The following is a 7,500-nucleotide window of genomic DNA, read 5'->3' as shown; positions in this document are numbered from 1 at the left end:
GTGACTTAAAAGATGATAACAATATGTACACAATAATATGTACATTGATAAAGGCTGGGAAGAGGCGATGTTAAAGAGCCGGGGGACAGTATCTCAGGATGTAGAGTGGGGGTGGCTGGTAACCGCAAGGTTGCTAGTTTGATCCCCAGCTCGTCCTAGCATCAAAGTGTCCATGAGCAAGTCACCTAACACTAACTGCTCCCCGCGAGCTGGCTGTCACCTTGCATGGCCTACGCCGCCGTCGGTGTGTGAATGTGTGCATGAGTGGGTGGATGTCTGGCAATATTGTACAGCACTTTGGGTTGCCACTGGTTACAAAAAAAGCGGTATATAAATGCAGTCCATGCAGTCCAGTACCGTAAAGCGCTTTGAATTAAAGCACGATATAAATGCATTCAATTTACCAGAGCCACTTGCTGGCTCAATTCCGCCAGTTAATTTGTTTGGTGAGGTGAAGCCAAATCAAAATGGAGGCCTGACAACGCATGCAAGGTTCAAGATATAGGTGTTGTTGGTTTGCATGTGCACAGTGCATTACCAAAACAAGCCCAGACATAATTGTAAGTCTACAAAAAATGGCAGTGGTTTAATAGATTTGCTACATGCTTTTCTAACTTTAATTAACTGTGGGCTGCCAACCCGCAAGCTACACGCTTCTAAAATATGAATACATTAATAGAATGTTTAAACAAATCAACAAGATAACACAGGTCGAAGGAAGAGTTAAACTTAGCAGGTGTCCCTGCTCGGCCTAGTAATGATTTAATCCACCAGGGTGAGAGAAGTCAGAGACATAATAAACACCACAGTACAAGTTGTCAGATCGTTCAAAGTAATCGCCTGCACGAGGGCTTCCATGCTCAAGTGTAGTAAACAAGACTCAAGGCTCATTAAAGATTCATCTTAACAAGAACATCCCTCATCGTGAGCTTCAGGAGGCCAATATGTCGCCTCCATACATAAAAGGCTCAATGTAAGTTGGTATCAAAGAGTTGTAGTACCGTGTTCATTAGCGGGCCAAATCCCATTGGACAGACTTAATGGCGGGTTGACCTGCAACCACATCAAACAGCAGCAACCACCTGAAGCACAGTGACTGGACGGCGAGAGTACACACGCTGCACTCTGTTCTTATGTTCTGGTTAAGGCACTGGTTTGGGGGCTTTGACTCATACCTACAGTCTACTTTTCTCATCAAGGCTCAGTGCCGAGAGAGAGAGAGGTCATTAGATTGTTCTGCGGTGCACTTTAGCGCACCATGATTACATGCTTCCACACATCTATTACTGCGACCAATCAGCTGTCCTTGGCCGCTAATCAATGGCATGAAGAGATACAACCAGTACTTTATGCAAATGTTCAGAATAATATCGCTCATTTCAAGAATTATTTATACATTTCAAAGGCTGCCAGTTGTATGACGTCATGATTTGATTATGAATTATGTCCGGTGTATAGGTTTAATAAGAGCCCTTGACAGCGACTTGAAGTTGGATGCTTTGGAAAGACATTTCCTGCCACAAAAACATAAACGGTTCACAACAATAACTTGATGACTGTGATAACGTGATTACCTGAGTAGCTGCAATGGTAACCATTAAGAAAGCAACAAACAAAACAGAAAAAACAACCTCCAGCAGTTGAAGTGAGCTTCAAAGCCACTTCAATGGTCTCGCGTACAAAGTGCTTTCAAACCTTTCTGCTCGGAGTGTTAAGTGTCAGTGGGAGAATTCTCAAATGTCATTTGTACCTGGCTTTGTGAAGGGAAATTATGCACATTGTGAAACAGTATCATGCCAATTGTTCAGATATTCATCGCTATAGATGAGATGAAAGGGTGAAGGGAGCATACTTACACCAAGGCATATGAATCAATCCTGAGACTATTCTGAATTATGCATACCCATTTAAAACAGATTGCACACGATCTAATAATGATCATTTTTAATCATTATTGAATTAGTAAGGTAACTATCTCAATCAATCATTTATCATTTGTAATTCCTCCCATAATAACGTAATTTCTCGTTCTCAAACTTTCACACATGAACGCGGCCGCATTCCAAATCTTCCGATTTACAGACGTGCAATCACAGTCTGACGACCTGCAGCATGGGTCAAAAACAGAGTCATCCCAAGTGTCTGCTCACTAATTCCCTTCACTAAGGAAGCTATTGAGGCATTCATGGACAAAATAATCAATGCAATGCCCGGTACGCACTGGCTTAAAAGTTTAATTATTGACACACTGCTTTGATTGCGCCATTGTATCTGAAATAAATCCCATTGCAAACACCACAACTTCCTGAAGTCAAACACACACTCACACACACACAAACACAAACAGAAACCCACACACACGAGCAGCACACACACACAAAATGATACAGAGAACGTCACTGTGTTACTCCACCTTTTTCTCTTCTCCCTAAGACTGCATTTAATCTTGCTAATTATACTCTTTGATGGTCCCTCATACAATTAAGTAGTTGTCTTTCGGAGGACAGAGGACTAAGCTTGGCTCTAACTCACTGTCGGCTACATTGAATATGTTCTAGTATTAAGAGCGGATAGGGCTGTTAATCTATCAAAAGCTCATTAAGGAATGGGTAACTGTATTCATGGCGCTTACTCACACCTCATCCAATGAGATTACAACGTAAATATGCTAATATCTGAGTGGATGTTGATGTACTCCAGGATGAAAGGAATAAGTGTGCAGATATGAATGCTTGGAAGGGAAAAAAACAGACCATGAAAGTTACCATGGAAACTAGAGATTGACACCAAGATATGCAATATTATTCATCCAACATCTAATTAAGATTACGACAAGAGAAAGGAGAGCTACTAGGGTTTCCAGCTACAGTTATTAGTGATCTTGTCTGTCCCAGTTGGTTTAGGTTGATAAAGAATCCATTTTCAGCCAATTCAGTGCAATATACATTTGGAAATATTAATTTCAAATATGATATTGTGAAACCAAAAGATAAATCCTATTTGAATCCAGCCAATCCAATTCAAAATGGAATACTGTTCAATTGAGTCGTCTGCGGCTGTAATCGGTGAGCAAAGCCATTTGGCTTCCTTACGACAGTTGTATTTTTATCTGTGTGAGCGTGTTTATGTGTGTGTGTCCATATATATATATATATATATATATATATATATATATATATATATATATATATATGTGTGTGTGTTTGTATATATATATATATATATAATCTTTTGCCAACCATGTGGCTTTCCGTCTTCATATCAAATCACTTACCCTGCTTCCTCCCAGATAGTGTACCCAGCCGGGGTCACATAGCCGTTTCCCGGCTATCTTATTAGACTATCATATTTTTCTGTGCCCTTGAAGTTTTTATTAGTTGCCATTTGCAAGCTTATTCATTTGGGGCAAATGCTTAAAACATTTTATGCCCTTGCAAGGTCTCCATCCTATTAATTGTCGGTGCAGCTACTCCGGGCCGTCTATCTTGATGACACCCAAATTAGGGATCTGGCTCTGCAGAGTCTTCGCCAGATCATTTGTTTTCACTAAAAATGATTAAAATGTAAAACAGAATGGGATAGAAATACTTAAGGCTGCAGTCGTTGTGAGATTATTCTGGTTTCAGTTTTTATTAGAATTTAATTAAAATCTCATCGCAAGAGTCTGGCAGATTGGGAGGAAGACCATTGGTTGACACTGAGGAAGCCTCGTCAAATCATATGCAAGGGGGCAGAACCGTTTCTGGTCTAACCAATCAGCGATCAAAGCCAAGCCTATGGGGCTGTATCACCTGGCAGGTGGAGAGTAAGCCAGGATAAACTCCTTCACAGAGACGAAGTTGGCAACACTAATCGAAAAAGGAGCCAAAACAAAGAAGCAGAGAATAGAGAGGCCAAGGTACAGAACAAGAATACACATTTGTAAGGCTCGTCAAGCGTGAGAGCAGAAGGGTTTGAGCCCAAAAGAACAGACCTGGCATTATTTCCGTTGGACATGTCAATTTGAAAACAAATATGCCTTCACATTTCTTAGCAAATCACATTTAGTGACTGAAGGTCGCATCATTTATTCCACTCAGTTCAGTTAGCTCATGCATGAACACCAAAAAGTTTTTATCTGCAGCTCAAACTACATTCTCTAAAGATGAAGCCAGTACAAATCATTGTTTGTATTTTCTCCATTACGGGTGGCCTCTTTAGTTATGCTTCCAGGGTCAGCATAAAGTTCTTCAACCAATGAGGGCCCGTCAAAATAGTAATAGTTATTTTGATTTTATATGTAATGGTATCTTAATATGATACATATCCGCTATACACCCTATGTAGGTGAGCCCTGAGAGGGACTTTAACAAGCGGGTGTGCAGCAGAATGAGAGGCGTCAGACAGGGTGTGTCAACTGCACACAGTGGGTGATGGATGGGGCTCCCTGGCAGAAGAGAGGTGAGGAGGGGGAGGCGGATTGCGTGTGTGTGTGTGTGTGTTTGTGTGTGTGTGTTTGTGTGTGCACGCGCTTGTGTGTGAGTGTGTGTGTGTGCTTGCATGTGTATGCTTGCATGTGTGTGTGTGTGTGTGCGCGCGCTTATGTGTGTGTTCTTGTGTGTGTGCACGTGCTTGTGTGTGCACGTGCTTGTGTGTGTGTGTGTGTGTGTGTGTGTGTGTGTGTGTGTGTGTGTGTGTGTGTGTGTGTGTGTGTGTGTGTGTGTGTGTGTGTGTGTGTGTGTGTGTGTGTGTGTGTGTGTGTGTGTACCAATGATCCAGGAGGCTGACTGAAGCAATAGTGCTAGCTGCGAGGGAAGAGGGGAGAGTGGGAAGGAGTTTGCGTCGAGGCCAAAGAGGATTCAGTGAATGCGAGGGAGAGAGAGGTAGAGAGAGCCAGCATGTGAGCATTATAAGAATAAGGGTTATGAACTGGAAGTTACAAGAAAATGTAAACTCGCAATCCGTATTTGGCGCATGGATGACCTTCCGAGTCCCCACAGTGTTTGTTTTGTTCTTTTGTTTTGATGACTGAACTTGAATGAATAGAAGACTGTAAACATTGTTTACGTATTGTTACTGTCGCTGTCCATACCAGGTTTTATCTCAGACATTGTTTGATGCAAAAAACATTGTTACGGAATGATTGAACATTTGTATTATTGAATCATTATCAATAGAAGTGCAATGTGCTGTGTCTTTGTATAACCCGTTACCATCTGCTTATGGGCTCGGATACCACTATAACAATAACACATTATGACACAAAAAAAAGAATGTTTTACCAGACTTGATGTGTATTTGTCAATGGAGATTTTTCTCAGTGGAGCGCCCATTCAGTACAACTGCCTCACAGTAGTGACGCAAATCTTAAAAAGTGTCGGTTTGATATAGCGTGTGAAAGGATAGTTAGGAAAGTGAAGAATAGTGTGTGAGAGACGCTACTTTGAGAGATTCAGCTTCTAGGGAGTTTGCTTCAGGGAGAATTGCAGCACATTGAAACCACAGCACAAAAAGGGCCCCTTAACCGCTGGAACGTGTTGTACTGGGGAGCAGTAATATATGCAGGGTATTCAGCTGCAGCAGGGCACACACGCACGTCCCTCTATTTATCTGCACTACCGTCTCACTCCCAACCTTTTTTCCCACATGTTTTTAAGTCATTAATCACCGCATCGCCACGAATGCCATCGTCATCGTCGCTTCACGGTGGAGATGATCGAGGCAACAGCAATTCAGTGGAATAAGAGACGTTATTCTGGAGTTGGCTATGTTTTGCAGGTTATCTTAGCACTTAATGTGCTCTCACACAATGTGTTCTGACCAGACGAAAAAAACCGGAGGTATGGAGTCATGATTGATGCCGTAAGAAGGCATAGATGCGGAAATGCTCATGATAAAAATAATAATAATAATAATCTGAATTATGAATGAAAATGTACCTTCATAAAGGTAATGAATTCAATTGTAATTGTGTTTTCTCACAATTTGTTATTTTTACGTTTTTTTCTCACGCTTTGAATTGACATGATTTTTACGTGGCTGCGGGGTGAATGGAAGGGACGACTTGATTGGTCACTCAGATAAAGTCTTAAATCTACAAGTTTTTTTTTAATCTATTATTTCTGGCATTACTTTGACTGCATAAGGACTGACATTATAGTTTAGTTACCGATTTTTTTCTATACCGCAAACTATATCCCAACTGTCTGGCAAATTACTCTTTTTGAAGACTACTGCTTTCCCACATTATTGTTTTTTAAAATACATTGCTTTTTCAGTTTATTCTTGTTCATATGCTCAGATTCTCTCTCCTGACTTCCTACCGTAATCAGTGACCAGATAATATAAATGCAAATGGAATTCAGATGACAAAATATACTATTACGTGTTGCTTTGAATGTAGATAATATATGGCAAGTCAATTGGAGGTAAATATTATGAATTGTCAACAGTGAAACAACTTCACATGGCTTAAGATTCAAATGATTTAACCACACTTGCCAGGAAAGCTTGTACAGACTAGTCATACTAGTACTAAGATGAAGATGCAGGACATGATCTATTCTACAAACTAATTTACAATCACTCATGGTCTAGCTGAATTTTCACCAAATATCTTAAAAGTTTGCAAATTAATTTCTTGCACTTTTTGTTTTTCTTAATTGTCCTAATGTAATCTAATTTCACCGTGCTCACTGTCATGGAACGATACATACACAGCATACAAAATTCAGATGACAACATTAAATGTTGATCCTAACTTTGAGAAAGACAATTTGGAGAGATCATCTTGAATTGTTGGTGATCATTTTTACATAAATCCAAACAGCAAACATCTTCAAATAAGAGTAGACAGAGCATTGCTTATATAAAGGCTCACTCAATACTTTAACAGAGAAGCAGACAAGAAAAGTTTACGGTTTCTACATTCTGCACTCAGCCATTGAACTGTAACAAAGAGCTGAAAGTCTTTATAGAACCCAATCAGACTCAAAGTCATCTACTCCGTGGTGTCAAACACTCCATGTCCTCCGCTCACAAAAACAAACAACAGTGCAATTACATAAAACAGTTTTACATAAATACAAGCATACAGTTGAATTAAGTTTAAATAAGGACGAATGGCCAATTTGATGTTCATAATCGTGCTAAATGTTTCTGCAAGGAATTCTTGGATACGATACATGAAAGTGAAATCTTGCATTGGGGCCCTGTTTCTGAGCGTTGGGAGGTGAGTCTCGTAGAGATCCTACAGACAAACACGGGTCCAACACGGTTCCAACCTGGCATCGTGTAGACCGCTAAAAGGTTTCCTCCAAAGCATAAAGAGACACTCTCCACATTTAATGTGCACCAGCTGAACCTGCACGAGAGCACACTGAGGGGGAAACGCATCAAAGCCCTGACCTATTACTATATTATCACCTCCTCGGAACGAATCGGGGGGGGGGGGGGGGGATTTTGAAAACACTAGCTCAAACTGTGCTGCACCTGCAATAAAAAAGACCTCCCTCCAAAGTT

General features: G+C 40.7%; 1 protein-coding gene across 1 annotated transcript in view; it reads left to right on the top strand.

Annotated features, from left to right (window-relative positions):
* The window catches only part of grid1a (glutamate receptor, ionotropic, delta 1a), a 293,648-nt gene that overhangs the window by 212,151 nt on the left and 73,997 nt on the right, over positions 1 to 7,500 (top strand). The window lies entirely within an intron of this gene.

Source organism: Gadus chalcogrammus, chromosome 15, assembly GCF_026213295.1.
Source record: "Gadus chalcogrammus isolate NIFS_2021 chromosome 15, NIFS_Gcha_1.0, whole genome shotgun sequence".
Lineage (NCBI taxonomy): Eukaryota > Metazoa > Chordata > Actinopteri > Gadiformes > Gadidae > Gadus > Gadus chalcogrammus.
Note: the sequence above shows the minus strand (reverse complement) of the source record. Positions and strands in the feature narration are given on the sequence as shown.